At 36.0% G+C, this 16,298-nt stretch overlaps 1 pseudogene; it reads right to left on the minus strand.

The window, feature by feature from the left end:
- Nucleotides 1-4,083: 4,083 nt before the first annotated feature.
- Nucleotides 4,084-4,577, minus strand: LOC100525361 (peptidyl-prolyl cis-trans isomerase A pseudogene; annotated as a pseudogene).
- Nucleotides 4,578-16,298: the final 11,721 nt, after the last annotated feature.

Here is a 16,298-nt window from a genome sequence, read left to right on the forward strand (position 1 = left end):
AAATTTCAAAAGCATAAAAGATTAAAATATTCAAATAGTTTGAAAGTTCCTAACATCTGTAGCCAAATGCTCTTAGAAATTATTCCTACATAACACTATTGAGATTTTAAGAGAATAATACTTACACCTTCTGCCTGCTTCTACTGTTCTATTAGTTTCTGACTTGATTATGCTATTTCTTTCATTTTTTGGAAAGTTTTTCAATTTTAAAATTCAAACTATAGTGTATCACACTTTAAAACAATTATAATATTTTAAAATATGCAGTGCATGGAGAATAAAAACAATCTGTAATTAGGCTAATCAATTACCTCCTGATCTGAAGAGAAGCATTGCTAATATTTTTTTCCTCTATCTTTCCCATCATACGTGCTGGTAATCCTTATCAAGGGAAATTGGCTATATCTCAGAAAATTACACATGCACAGTTCATAAATAAATTTCGAAGAACCTTCCTCAAAATACATCAGTAAAGTATGAAATAATGTATGCATAAGGTTATTCATTATCACACTGTATGTAATGGCAAAAATTGTAAGTATCCTAAATATCTATGAGTAGATTCTCATACTATGAGGAGGAGTTTCCATTGTGGCTCAGCAGGTTAAGAACCCCACATAGTCTCTTTGAGGATATGGGTTCAATCCCTGGCCTTACTCAGTAGGTTAAGGATCCAGTGTTGCTGCAAGCTGTAGCATAGGTCACAGATGTGGTTCAGACTCAGATCTGGTGTTGCTCTTGCCTAGGCCTCAGCTGCAGCTCCAATGCGACTCCTAGCCTGAGAAATTCCATATGCCTCAGGTGTGGCTGTAAAAAAAAAAAAAAAAGTGTAGCAAAAGGAAATAAAAGATATATACCCAAGTTCAGGGTGATCTGTTGAATATTTTAAGTGAATTTTGTATTCATTAGGATAAATATGTCCCAAATATTGCAAGGGAAATACTTACACTAACAAAAATTTTATTGTTGGAATTCCCTTCATGGCTCAGCGGTTAACGAACCTGACTAGGATCTGTGAGGATGCAGGTTAATCCCGGGCCTCGCTCAGTGGGTTAAGGATCTGGTGTTGCTGTGAGCTGTGGTATAGGTCGCAGATATGGCTTGGATCCCGCATTGCTGTGTCTGTGGTATAGGCCAGCAGCTGTAGCTCCATTTCGACCCCTAGCCTGGCAACTTCCACGTGCTGCAGGTGCACCCCTAAAAAGCAAAAAAAAAAAAAAAAAAAAAAATTGCTTGTTTGAAATCCAAATTTATTTCGGCATCATTAATTTTTATTTGCTAGATCTGATAGCCCCTGAGAAGAAGACTCCAAGATGGAGTTTAGTGTGCAGGATGTTTGCAGTGGTGCCCCTGCTACCAACACCCAACAATGCAGGAAAAGATTGGGCAGAGAGAGAGAAAGGCAAAAAAACCTTAGGCGATCTCACAAGGATCTCTCGAGTTGACATGGTCCATCAGCGTGTCCTCCACTGGACCTAAATGGCTGGACTTTTATGGCTTCTTCCTCAGTCACTGGATGTGGTCAAGGCAGCTCTCTATGGCTGAAGCAGCCCTGAAGGGGCCAATAGCTGAAGACCATTTGCTTATGCCATTTTCAGCAGCTAAGGAAAAAGTCCTTTTCCAAAGGAAGGTCTGGATGACTAAATTTTGTATCTCTCACAGTGAAAAAAGCAAAGTGCTGAAAAGTGTAATATACCTACTCTTGATTTAAAAAGGCATAAAATGCAATATATAGGGCCTTTGCTTATATTTGTAAGAGTAAACATTACATTTAACTTAACATTAATAAAAATGGTTAACAATGGCAAAAGAGGGAATAGAGTAATGGAACTGAGATATCTCTGAATATACTTTGCTCAATAGTTATAACTTTGGTTATAATTTTTTATGTTAGCAAAAATAAAATGAAAGCCAAGATAAAAAAACAAAAGCCTTATGAAGTTAAGCTGAAATAAGGAAATCTCTATCAAGTGCTGATGACATCTCAGAGAGAACATTTTATCAAGTAATTCTAGAACGGGCTTTTGGTCATGTGACCTTAATTGGATATATTCTAAGTTCAAAAATGTAAGGACTAAAAAATATTTTAAACTTCACTATTACTGGCATTATTGTTTTTGGACTATATTTTTTATATCGTAGGATAAATAATTATGCTAATTTTGTTGGAAATCGGTATTTTCAGCACAAGAAAAAAGATTCAATTATAAAATCAGAGAATTTAAGAAAAAGTCCTGTAATAATTATTTGAATTGGAAATATCAGAATGACTTATTTTAAAAAGAGAAATATTGTCTAGTTTTGTGCCCTAGAAAGCACCAGTTATCATGAGAACTAACTACTCAGATTATGGTTTCTAAATACCCTTCTTTTCTAAAAGTAACTTGAGGCTCCTTGAAGAATCTGTTTTATGAGAAAGCCAAGCACTTTTCAAAAAAGAACGTGGTTGTGTTTAGAGGATGTAGAAGCTGATTCATTACTCTGAATACTTGAGAGCAAAGTGTTTATTCTTCCTTTCTCTTATTAGCTGGATTTCAGGGTAACCAAATAAAGACTGGTGGGTGAAAAAAAGAGTGAGGGAAGGATTCTTCTTAAAGAGGAAGAATTCCAGCTAATAAATGTAGAGTAAATAAGACAATGTTTAAAAATCACCAATTTGCCATCCTTAATGAAATAATTCAGGCAGTGGTTATCAACAGATTCCCGAACTGTGAAATGAAAGATTGATGGACAACTGGTTTTTTACCAACTGCCAAAGAAACCCACTGCAGATAACTTTAAGGGGCAGAATGAAAATTCACTGTAGAACCATATGTACCCACTGACGAATTTTAGTATTACTAAAGGAGACAGCCAGATTATATGTATCTCTGATGGGAGACAATATAGAATACCTATTATACATGAACTCGATTACACTTGAATCTAACCAAGTATTTGGATGTAGTGGGCAGATTGCGGGAAGTAAGGGGGAGAGAGAAACAAGTTTAGCGGCACCACAGAGAAGAAATTGGACAAATCCAGAATGTGGAACATTTTAGAAAAGAAATCAGAGGAAACAGATCCTGTTCCTTCAAGTCAATAGCTTTGGGAAGAAAAAGAGAGGGGGAAAGGACATTTAGAAGATATTTTAACAACTGAATCATTTGGCTGATACTGTTTGGATGCTGAATCAAATGAAACAACTATAAAAAAAGACATTCTAGGGACAACTGGGGAAATACAAGCATGTATTTTATTAGATAATGTTAAGGAATTATTGATAATTTTGTTAGGAGTAATCCTGGTATTGTGATTATGTGTGAAAATGTCCTCATGTTTTAGGAATACATATTGAATATTTAGGGATAAAATATTGTGATACTTAAGATTTATTTTTTAAAAAGTGACAGATGAAACACATATAGAAAATCCAAATAAGGAGTTCCCGTTATGGCTCAGTGGTTAATGAATGTGACTAAGAACCATGAGGTTGCAGGTTTGATCCCTGGCCTAGCTCAGTGGGTTAAAGATCTGGCGTTGCTGTGAGCTGTGGTGTAGGTTGCAGATGCAGCTCAGATCCCGAGTTGCTGTGGCTCTGGTGTAGGCTGGCAGCAACAGCTCCGATTAGACCCCTAGCCTGGGAACCTCCATGTGCTGTGGGTGTGGCCCTAGAAAAGACAGAAAGACAAAAAAAAAAAAGAGAGAGAGAGAAAAAAAGAAAATCTAAATAAGATGAAAATAATTTTCAATCTCACTAACAAGTATATAATAATAATATATCTTATTTTCTCTACTTTGGTGTCTGAAAATAATCAAAATTAAGAAAATTTATCTGAGATTTCATTTTAATCCAGATATTTCTTTTTACTTTCTTTTAACTTTGGTATGCTGTCTTTTTGTTGTTTTTGTTTAGTTTTTATTTCACAATCATAAACTTTGCAGTCCAGATAAACTTAAAGGGGGATAAGGAAAATATGGAACCCAAAGAACTGCAGTGCAAGCCTGAAGATTATAGGGTGTTAGAAGCAGATGGAGGTGAAGGAGTGCTCTCTTGAGCTACAGAAGAAATGGTCTCATGGTTAAGATAAAAAAAAGTCAAATTTATTGGATTTGTCCACAGTCAGCAATGGTTATCTTCTTGCTGGTCTTGCCGTTTCAGGTCCCAAAGCGCTCTATGGTTTCCACAATATTCATGCCCTCTTTCACCTTGCCAAAGACCACATGCTTGCCATCTAGCCACTGTCTTGGCCATGTAGATGAAAAACTGGGAACCCTTTGTGTTGGGGCCATCATTTGCCATGGACAAGATGCCAGGACCCATATACTTCAGGATGAAATTCTCATCAAATTTCTCCTCATAGATGGATTTGCCACCAGTGCCATTGTGGCAAGTGAAATCATCACCCCAGCACATAAATTCCAGAATTATTCTGTGAAAGCAGGAACATTTATATCCAAATCTTTTCTTCCCCAGGGCTCAGAGCACAAAAGTTTTCTGCTCTTATTGGAACTTTGTCTTCAAACAGCTGGAGGGAGATGCAGCCCAAGGCCTTGTGGTCCAAGGCAATGTCAAAGAACATGATGGGGTTGACCATGGCTGGGCAGTACTGGAGAATTCTTGGCCATGGTATCTGCAAGATCTGGTATCCTAGCTCTTAATTCTTAGTTTTTTCTTTTGAGATGCTCTTTTATAATTCTACTCAAACATACATACATCCCCTTAATAACACTTCAAAGAAATGGACCTCTTAAATAGGTCAGTGATTCTCAACTGGGAGTATTTTGGCAATATCTGGAGATAGTTGTACTTAATACAAATGGGGAGTGCTATTTTAGTGAGTAATTATGAAATTAATTGATGAGTGAATGAAAACCATAATAATATGGAACACTAAACTAGGAAATTTTTGAAGATCACGTTTCTCCTCTGAAGGCTTTAAACAAATTTGTCAGGGAGCGGCGTGATGCAGTGGATCCTGTATGTTAGTAGGTAGATATTTGTATAGTAATTTATATGAAAAAAGAAATTTGAGAGGATGAGGGTTTTGTGTTGTAATAACTAAATCAAAAAAAGGATGGAATGCTCTTTTTTTTTTTTTTTTAAGGGCTGCGTGCACTGCATGTGGAAGTTCCCAGGCTAAGGGTCTAATCGGAGCTACAGCTGCTGGCCTACACCACAGCCACATCAATGCAGGATCTGAGCCATGTCTGTGACCTGCACTGGAGCTTTTGGCAACACCAGATCCTTAACCCTCTGAGCAAGGCCAAAGATCAAACCCGCGTCTCCATGGGTACTAGTTGGGTTCATCACTGCTGAGCCACAACAGGAACTCTAAAAGTTTTATTTAGTTTTTATTCTTACTTTGTGGTTGAGCCAGTCTTCAAAATTTCCATTCCAAAATACAGTTCAAATACATAACTCTTGGTCTAAATTATATAAATCTCTGAGCCCTTTTCTTTGCTGGCCTTGAGAAGGATTAATTTGAGAGAAAACTATTTTGAGAGTAAATTGGAGAGAAAAGAGTATTTTGGTCATTCTTTAGTTTGGAAGATGAAGGTTTTTGCTGTTTTCCATGTTAGTTTATTTTTTACTTTTGAGTAACTGAAAATGTTCTTTCCTCCCTTTTCCTATTCTTTTCATCCCCAGCCCCTCTTTTCCATGCTTATTCTCTGATAAGTAACTTCTATTGATAAATCCTTTCTACAGGAGATAATATATAGGACATCTCAAAGCATAAATCTCTACTATATTTTTCAGTAGATTTCATTAGCATTTTTTACATTTAATTTTTGTATTTATCTGAAAATCATAAACATACAAAATAATTAATTACATATGAAAATATATATCACCTTGCCAATGCCTAGCACAGCTTAATACACGTTACCCTTGTTGACCATTCTGCACAGTTAAAAGTGTAGGTGTTTTCCTAGAATTGTTTTCCCTTAAAAAAAGGAAAAAAAAAAAACCTATGGTCCTCTCAAGCCTAACAGGTAAAAGCAAGAAATCATATTGGGAAATAGCTTTCATTTTCATAAATGCTATAATTAATCATTTGAAAAATAAAACTATTGGCAGTGACCCCTCATGTTCTTTGAAGTTTCCACTCCCACTTTCTGTATGATTTGGGGTGTTAAGTCCTAGTGTCAGTGCCAATTCTAACTTAGAAATTACATTCTTCCCACTCAGAAATTCCTCCTGCAGTTTCAACAGGAGGAATTATTCTTCATTTTCCCTCCTGAAAACTGTTGTGTAATATTGCTAGCAGAGAGAAGATATTTGGTTCCACCCCAAAGGTAGCTGGATTTCTGTGGAGGTTGAAGTCGGATCTATATATAGAATGTAAAAAGCCTTAGACTAAGTGTAGATGAATAGCACTGTAGATATGTAAGGTATTATTACTCTGAATGCATTTTTTTAAACTTTTCTACAAGTTACAACAAGGCTTTAGATCTGCCCAACAGTACTGCAGTGAGGCTGGCTTTATCCCTTCCATTCTTCACATCTAAAACAATTTGTTTCTCTTATATCAACACTACCTTTCAATTTTTATTAAGCCAAGTAATTTGAGGCATTTTTAATTATTTTTTTTACACTTTCCATACTAGGGAATGAAATGACCAACAAAACCCTTGGTTAAAGCTCTAACATTTGAGTACCACTAAATAAAAGGAGCAGAAAGCAAGCCTTGCTCAGGATTTAAAAAATACATAGGAAAAAATAATCTGCTTCAGTCACACTGAGTCTTAAACACGATTCAGTTGCTACCTGCTGATTTAATCAATCCTTTTCACTTAAAAAATAGAAATTGGAGTGTAATATATGTGGTGAAAAATTTTAATAAAACACTTTTGGATTTTTTTTTCTTAATGTGAAATGAAAATGATCTGAAGGTGGCCAGTGCACCTTTTAAAACCTCTTGAAAAAAGAAAATTAAGTGGTATGAATGCATCAATGTCTGTTTGCAGTTCTCTGTATTTATTACAATTTAGGAAGCTTTGGTGTTTACCTCCTTGGAATCTGAGAGATAAATACAGGTCAGTTTGATGACCTGGGGCCAGCCCTTTAGTTGAGGTATTTTGACTTTGATCTTCGAGAGGATGAAATAGTTTAATTTTCCTCTGGACACAAAACTAGTCAGCTTACTCTCAGGTTGGGAGTAAGGGACAAAGACAAGGGCTTGAGCACAAATTATGGTACATCCCTTTTCCCTTATCACCAGCAAGGAGAACCACTTGTACCTCTGACTTAGTAAATGGCCAGCAACACCTATAAATGAAAAATACATTTTAATTAATAGATTAAATGCAAAACCTCCTATTCCCTGTCAGAGTATTGAACAAGCTTAGTATAAATTACCTTTCCTCTCTCATCTAAGGTGGTTGGAATTCAGATTTTCGACTTAGAGTCCTAGAAAACCAAGACTTTTCTTCTAAGCTAGTGTTAAGTTCCTATGATGATAGGAATGTTCTATATCTGTGCTGTCCTAATAAGTGCCTATGGAGCACTTCTGAAATTAATTTATGTGATTTCAATTAATTTTAATAGCCACATGTGCTTAGTGGTTGACATATGGGGTAATACAATCTAGACATCAGGGAAATGAGTTAGTCAAAATGGTAGGCATCACCAACTCAGACTGTATCCACCCTTTCAATGAAAGTTTAGGTCCATAGACCTTGATGGGTGAGTAGATATAGGAGAAAGCATCTGAGCATCTTGGTTCCGGTCCTAGGATTCTGCCCTTTGGACAAATTTTCTTTCAAGCTGAGTTTCTGTAAAATAAGAGTCATAATACTTTGTTCATTTGTGGTGACGATGAATGGAGAATGTGTTTTTAGGACAACTAGCTAGAGTCCTGCTGTAGAAGAGGTACTTATCAAACATTAATCCTTTCTTTTAATTATTACACATATGCTGTTGATTGAAGACCAAGGCCTACATTGGGCATTAGCCCAAGAGTTTTAAATATTGTAGGTGTGGGTGGGTTCCTGGGAAACCAGCCAAAATCTGTAAGCTCATGCAAAAGTTAGATGTATTTCATTCACTCATTATATTTTATACATTTTGGTTGTACACAGCACTGTACAACCAAAATATTAAAAGGGTTAAAAGGGCACATGAAGAGTCCTATCAGCTATTGCGTTCTTAAGGTGTGTGTTCAGGACAGTCTGGAATTATGTGAACTGGAGGTTTCAGCAATGGTTCATCAATAGTGAAAATTTTGACTAAGGACATGACCTACATGGTGATGGATGTCAAAGACAGAGCTACAGATTAGTGGCAGTAATTCAATATATCTCCTTCTATCTCACTCTTGTATATTATTGATTTTATGTTCCTAAAAGACAGAGATATTTTCTTCACTTGATTTGCATAGTAGCAGTGTTCACATTCTGTTTTTCAAAAAAAAATTCCTATGGATGAGGGTACAGATTAACCAGTGTCAAACACTACTCGAAGAACACCATTGATAGTCTCTTTTCATCTGTGCTTTTCCACCATGAGTTTTGAAATAGCAGTGTTATGCCCAGGACAAATGGGGTAAGCTCTTGAACAAACATCTAAACTCAGGGTCATAAATTTGTGAGATTTAGAAAATTTATTCGCTGTGGGAAATCACACTGGCTGCTTGCCTCCATGCTTAGCAAGCAGGACCATATAATACCGTTGGCAAGAGAGCTTTGAAGCAGCCTGGAAAATAGGGGTGAAAATCTCAGCCTTATGCTATCAGGTCAACAATTTAAATTCATGCCAGACATACAATGACAGAAGCTCCACTGATTGTCAAGGTCCTAACAGGACCTCATCTCCCATCTCATAGTCAACAGCTCAGCCTGACTCTGATTTTGAGAGGGGAGTTGGGTTAGTGGCCATGATTCCTCCCCAGCTGGTTTTCTTGAGGCAATGGGAGTCAGAAAACATGTGCTGTGGAGATTATAGCTCATTCATGAAGGGATTTAATTAGTTTTTAAGTATATAAAATGAAAGAACTAAATCCACTTGAACTTGAATGCTTGAAGTATTTGATAAGTGAGGCATAAACCAAAATCTAGATTATATATAGCCCTCTGATATCAACTCCTTTAACTAGAGGGACTGCAAGAATTAGACTATGATTCATCTTATGTTGAATCTTTGGCAGATGGAGAATGTGGAGGTGTCAGTTAAGCCCAATGTAATTAACAAATTATTTCTGAAATTTGGAGTAGCAATGGCTATTAATTGATTTGGAAGCTAAATTCTCAAAGTCATGGTGTAGCTGCATAAGGGAAATTTCACATCCTGGAATCTTTTACTTTGCCTTGTAACAGGTATAATATGGTATAGGGAGATAGCTTGGAAGGAAACGTCTAAAGACTTTTATAGTTAATGAGGAAAAAAATGACACACACACACAAATCCAGGCTTGAGGCAGTTGATTTCTCAGTTGGGATGTATTTCAGGAAAAGATGGCACCGTGCCTTCCCCATCAGGACTTGGTAATCATTCCACTATTCATGAACAGATGCCTTGGTCAGATCCCCAAGTGTAAGTGAATTCATTAAAAGATCTAGGGAATTGGGGTATTAATTCTAAATCATTACATATTATAGATTTTTCTGGAAACAAGTAGAGGGACATGGCAAGGAAAGGAAATAGTAGAGACTGTATCTAACTCTTGGCCAGAAGTTGGTCTCATGAGATCATCAAAAGAGCTCTTTTTAGCATAAGAATTAAACTCTTTAAAAAAAAGATTTAAGCAGTTATTGTCACAGTGTAGAAGGCTGATGTAAGACAAAGCAGAATCATGATTGCTACAGGCCCTATTTGTAAACCCCTGGAAATAATTTACTGGATAAAGAAGGGTGCACGAATCTATCTGTTCTTTACATACTCTAAAAAAAGAACTTTTCTGATATAATTTTTGTGAAGAAAGCTCTGTCCCATAGAATGCTTTAAATAATGGTGTTTGTAATAGTAAGTAGTGCTAAATATATTGTGGCGTATTTTTGAATTGAGGCTTCGTTGCTCCCTTTCCAGATTTTAATTTTTTCACTCAGACACTTTGGCACTGGTTGATGTGTGGGTGGATGTATTTTCTCACCTGCACAATGAACTTGAAGTTATTTTTGGAATTGTTTTCATTTTCAGCTAGTATGATGATACCATACTTGGGAAAAATGCTGTTGAGTTTAAGTTAAGAGATTCAGAAGTGCTAAGGGCAAAAGGTAACCATTGGGGCACACAGAGTATTTCAAAATAGTGATTGAAATTATTTTAGGGAGGATAAAATTCTCAAGTACACAGTTCATATAGATATTCTCCTTGTTTCATGGCTATGTTTATATAAAACAATCGTAGCATTTCCACAGGGGCTATATTCAGTGCTTCTGACTGCCTCTCAAATGACCGAATATCAGGCACTTGAAGTGCCTACATGAAATTGTATCGTAGAATATGACTAAAATATAAAATATATTTATTCCTATATGAATCCAACCTCAACATTTGCTACATTTGAGCCTGTTTGTGTTTGTTTTGTTATTGCTTGTTTATTAGTTCCCAGCCCTGAATAGCAGTGAAATGATGAATGCTTTTTTGGTCCAAATAGGAAACATGGTTATAAGCAGCTGTGAAAATCATTTGAGTGGAGGTGTAAGACTCTGAGGTATACATGGATTAGACAAATTTGTTCCAATTATCATTCTGGAATGGTATGGAGGTTCCTTTAAAAACTAAAAATAGAACTACCATATGATCCAGCAATCCCACTCCTGGGCATCTATCTGCAGAGAAAATCATGATTTGAAAATATGCATGCAGCCCAATGTACGTTGAAGCACTGTTTACCATAGCCAAGACATGGATGCAAGAGAAATGTCCATTAACAGAGAAATGGATAAAAAAGTTATGGTACATATTTACAATGGACTAAGCCATAGAAAAGAATGAAATAATGCCATTTGCAGCAACATGGATACTTAGAGATTGTCATACTAAGTGAAGTAAAATGGACTGAGAAAGACAAATACTCTATGATATCACTTATATATGAAATCTAATGATACCAAAGAACTTAATCGAAAACAGAAACAGACTCACAGATTTCAAAATCAAACTCATGGCCACCAAGAGGGTAATGTTGAGGGAGGGAGGGATAAATTAGTAGATTGGGATTAACATATACACACTATATATAAAATAGATAACTAATAAGGATCTACTGTATAGCACAGAAAAATCTAGTCAATACTGTATAATAATCTATTTGAGAATAGAATCTGAAAAAGAATGGATATATGTATATGTATAACTGATTCACTTTGCTATACACCTGAAACTAACAAAACATTGTTAGCCAACCATATTCCAATAAATTTTTTATAAAATTATCATTCCGAAGCAGGGGTAGCAAACTGTGACCCTATGGGTCAAATCTAGCCCACCATTTGTTTTTATAAGTAAAGTGATATTGGAACATATTCAGGGCCCATCAGTTTATGGATTGCCCATGCCTGCTTTCCACTACAATGGAAGAGTTGAGTAATTTTGACAGGGATATACAACTTTTAAAGCCTAAAATATTTACTTTATGGTCCTTTACAGAAGTTATCTAACTCATGCTATAATAGTTTTTTGTTTCTTTTTATTTTGTCTTGAGGGTTTTGTTTTTTTTTTGTTTTGTTTTGTTTTAATGGTTGTACCCATGGCATATGGAAGTTCCCAGGCTGAGGACTGAATCTGAGCTACACTGCTGCTGCAGCAACGCTGGATCCTTTAACCTACTTTACCAGTCTGGGGATTAAACCCTCACCTCTACAGTGACCTGACCATTGCAGTCAGATTCTTAACCCACTGTAACATACCAGGAACTCCCAGAATTTTCACTCTTAAATGTAGTAATCACTATTGATTCATGAATAAATTAAAGCTGGTGCAACCCTCTTCTCTACTGCAATATCTAAAATATTCCCAGTTTTCTTTATACTTGAAGGCAGCCGTATGACTCAGTTCTAGTCCTTAATAGAAGAAGGAAGGGTGGCTGTGGGATTCTGAGACTAACCATGGTCAACTCCATCCCATGCTCACTTTCTTTCCTTGAATGTGAACATGAAAGTTTGAGATGGGGCAGCTATGTTGATCCATGTGGGAAAGTGCAAGGAAAAAGCAAAAGTACCAGGCCTGATTCCTTTTGATTTTTGTTATTCACAGTCATAAATTAGCCTATCTAGTATAAAATGGCCATGTGAAATCTTACCACTCTGACATTTTGGGGAGGCAGCAAAGAAAATGGGGAGAGAAAGTGGTCACAAATTCAAAAATAGGTGGTCTGAATTATAAACATATTATAAGTGTGCTCTCTAAATGGGACATAGTTTTCTTTGTCTCTTCCTATCCTTCTTTTTTCCTTTCCTTCATCCACCTATTTAACTTCTATTTATTTTTGAGGTCTACACTTTTGTCCTCAAAGATGGCTGCCAACCACACCTTCCCTCCCTGTGCACTCATACAGTGGGTCTCTGTTCAGTCTAGACTATCCTTGTGACTTGCTTTGACTGATGAAATGCAGCAGAAGTGACGTCATTCTGGGACATCTGGGCCTTAAGAGGACTGGCATAGTTTTCTGGAAGCCAAGAGAAAGCGATTCAAAAAGGAAGGGGCAATCTACATATGTTCATAGCAGCACTATCAAAAATAGCCAAAACCTGGAAACAACCTAAATGTCCATTGACAGATGAAAGGATTAAGAAGATGTGGTATATATACATGATGGAATAATACTCACCCATAAAAAAAGAAAAAAATAATGCCATTTGCAGCAACATGGATACAACTAGAGATTCTCATACTAAGTGAAATTAAGTAAAATAGAGAAAGGCAAATGCCATATGATATCACTTATATGAGGAATCTAAATTATGCCATAAATGAACCTATCTACAAAACAGAAACAGACTCACAGCCTTAGAGAACAGACTTATGGTTGCCAAGGGGAAAGGGAAGGGAGTGGTATGTACAGGGGGTTTGAGGTTGGTAAATGCAAACTATTACATTTATAATGGATAAACAATGAGGTCCTACTCTTTAGCATAAGGAATTATGTTCAGTTAATCTCAAGGAAGAACATGATGGAAGATAGTATGAGAAAAAGAATGTATGTATATGTATGACTGGGTCACTTTGCTGTACAGCAAAGATTGGCACAACACTATAAATCACTGTAGTCTAATTTTAAAAAAAAAAGGAAGAGGCAATCGTGTTGAATGATGATGACAGTTCAAATAAGAAGAGGACCAGGAACTGATGGTTGGATGTAGTAAAACAGATGTCATTTCTGACCCAGACTATAGTGATCTCTGTGGAATGTATGGAGCAAAATCCTTACTGAATTGTGTTCAAGAAAAAAATGAAAAGAAATTGGTGCAAATGAATACTAATACCTCTTTCATTTCTTCCTGAAAGCCTAAGAACAAGGGAAGGAGGAATGGTAATATATGCAAGAGCATTTTTTTAAGATGGAAGAAATGGTGTCAACTTATCTAAATCCTATAATACCATTCTTGAGCTTAACGTACATTTAAAGACAGTATGGACTCATTGTAAAAACAGGACTCCTAAAAGCCAGGTTAATGCTGGGCACATAATGTCTTGGCAAATTGTCTTCCCTGTATTTCAATTTCTGCAACTGTAACATGAATAAAAATGATCGTTTTTTAGAGTAATTGCCCTGATAAAATTCCTTCATTTGTGGTTTTAAATTTGATAGTTCTCATTGTTCCAGATTATTCTGTTTGAACTTGATATAAAATATAAAAAATGATGTCAAAAAGCATTATTTTAATAAATAAGATATATCTTCTCTGTATCGTGAAGTAAGGTACCAAATAAATAATTCTTCATTCTTATCATTTCCTAAAATTTTGCAGGAGTATATAAGTTTAAAAAATGTGAGGAGTATATGTGGGAGATGAAATTTTATCAACAAAATTATAGAAGTTTTTTTATGGTGTTCAGCAAGATATTGTTAATAAATTTGTATTTAGTTGTTCCTATTGTGTCATTACAACATGGTTACAATGTTACTGTATTTTGTCACACTTAAGCCCTGTCTTGGGTAGAACAACTGGTGTTAATTTAGAATAGAAAAATTAAGAGCCATTGTGGAAAAAAAAAGAGTCTCTTCACTTCTGCAGTTGAGGCTATATTTTGAATTACATCTATGTATGCTATTCTATTTTGTTTGAGATCACCTCTTGAAAACAGTAGTTTAGAAAATAAATGCCTATTGCTCTTTTGACAAAAAATGTAATTAAAGCAGGAATGGATAAATGAGTAGAATATTTTGGACTTAAAAGATTCAAATTAACTGGATAAATATTTATAATCATTTTGATGCATTCTTAGAAGTATGCCCTTTTTGGCATAATATTTTGTAATATTTTGTGTTTAATTTCAGGTTCATTTCATGTTGGCACCTGTTTTCTGGGTGCTCAATGGCACAACATGTGTTTTAGGCTAGTGCCAGTAATGTTTTTATATGGTGTCTTTCATGGTATTTGTAAGGAAATTCTTCTTGTAATTGCAAGGCGGAAGTTGTCTGTAATCCAATGATATGTGCATAATTGTCTATGTTCTCTATAGCCAAAGTTTGATTGTCAGCAGGATTGAGGGTTATGTTTTGGTTCCTTTTTATTTTAATAATTAATTATATTTCCTTCTAATAAAGACAGTTTGGAATGGAGTTTCATGTTTTTATCCCAAGCTCATTTTTTTCAATTTCCTGGTATTAAAATCTATTCCTTGGGAGTTCCTGTCATAGCGTAGCAGAAACAAATTCAACTAGGAACCTTGAGGTTGTGGGTTCTATCCCTGACCTCGCTCAGTGGGTTAAGGATCCATGAGCTATGGTGTGGTCACAGATGTGGCTCAGATCTGATGTTGTGGCTGTGATGTAGACAGTAGCTGTAGCTCTGATTCGACTCCTAGACTGGGAACCTCCATATGCCTTGAGTGTGGCCCTAAAAAGCAGAAAAAAAAATCTATCTTTTTATAGTCATTTGTGATGGAATATGATGGAGGATAATGTGAAAAAAAGAATATATACATATATATGTATGACTGGGTCACTTTGCTGTACAGTAGAAATTGACAAAACACTGTAAATCAACTATAATGGAAAAAAATAAAAATCATAAAGTAAAATAAATTAAAATATTTTTAAAAATAAAAAAATAAAATCTATCCCTTTCAAAAGAATGGAACTTTTAATTATATCAGTTAAAACTGCTCTTTACTTTTGTCAAAGTCCACCTTACTGACCCAAAATGGCAAATATCTATGGCAAGAATTTGATAAATTTTGTATAAAATAATGAACCCTTTTAACTTTCAAACAGATCCATAAAGCAATATTTACAGGATTTATTGGTTAGGTCTGATTACACACCAGAGAGTAGTGCTGTTGCATCATGAGATCCTTGCTATTTATCCCCATGAGTGATAAGCCCATCTGCTCACAAATGCCAAGCTTCCTGGGTCCAGTGATAGGAAAAAAAAGTGCTTGCATCACCTAGACCAGCCCAAGACAGATTAGAAGTTGATATGATTTTCTCTTTGGAGGCTTTTTTCTTCTTTTTAAAAATAAAGAGGACTGAAAAAATGTTGACGGTTTCAATCACCATAATCTTCTGATTTCTGAACACTTACTTTGTGACAAACCTCATACAAGGTGTTTTTCATCTTTTATCTCATCCCAAGTCTGACCACTCCATAGTGGGGTAGGTACTATTTTATCACCATGAATTTGAGGCTCAGAGCGATTACATAATTTAGCCAGGGGTGATACCAGAAGTAACAGCAGACCCATTTACCTGACTTCAAATCCCTGGCAAGTAAATAATGTGCATGTGGCCTCCCTGGAGGAGGGATTCAATAATGGCAGATGTCTGGGGCTTTGCAGCCTTAAAAAGTCATGCCACACTTGCTTTAGTAGACCTTGGCTCTGCCCTCAGAGACTTCCCACAGAGCCGTTTTTGAAGAATGTTTCAAGGGAGGCCAAAGAGTTTAAAGTGTGACTGTAGCAAGGTCACACCTGTCTTTGAATACTGCTTCTACCAGCAGCTTCATGATTCTGAATAAAAGATTTGATCCTGAGTGTCCCCATCGGTAGTGTGGAAATAATGGCAGGATTTACCTCATAGGGTTGTTAAGGGATGAAATGAGGTGAAACCTGTGATAATTTTGACTTAGGCCAGGTGATGAGGGGCCATAGCAGGTGAATATAATAATTAACAAGTTGAGGAGTTAAGTAGCAGACACTACGCGGAGCAAGG

Source organism: Sus scrofa, chromosome 13 (genome assembly GCF_054392235.1).
Source record: "Sus scrofa isolate SSC_HxYL_T2T_F1_AM1 chromosome 13, Sscrofa_HxYL_maternal_Yorkshire_Landrace_v2.0, whole genome shotgun sequence".
Classification (NCBI taxonomy): Eukaryota; Metazoa; Chordata; class Mammalia; order Artiodactyla; family Suidae; genus Sus; species Sus scrofa.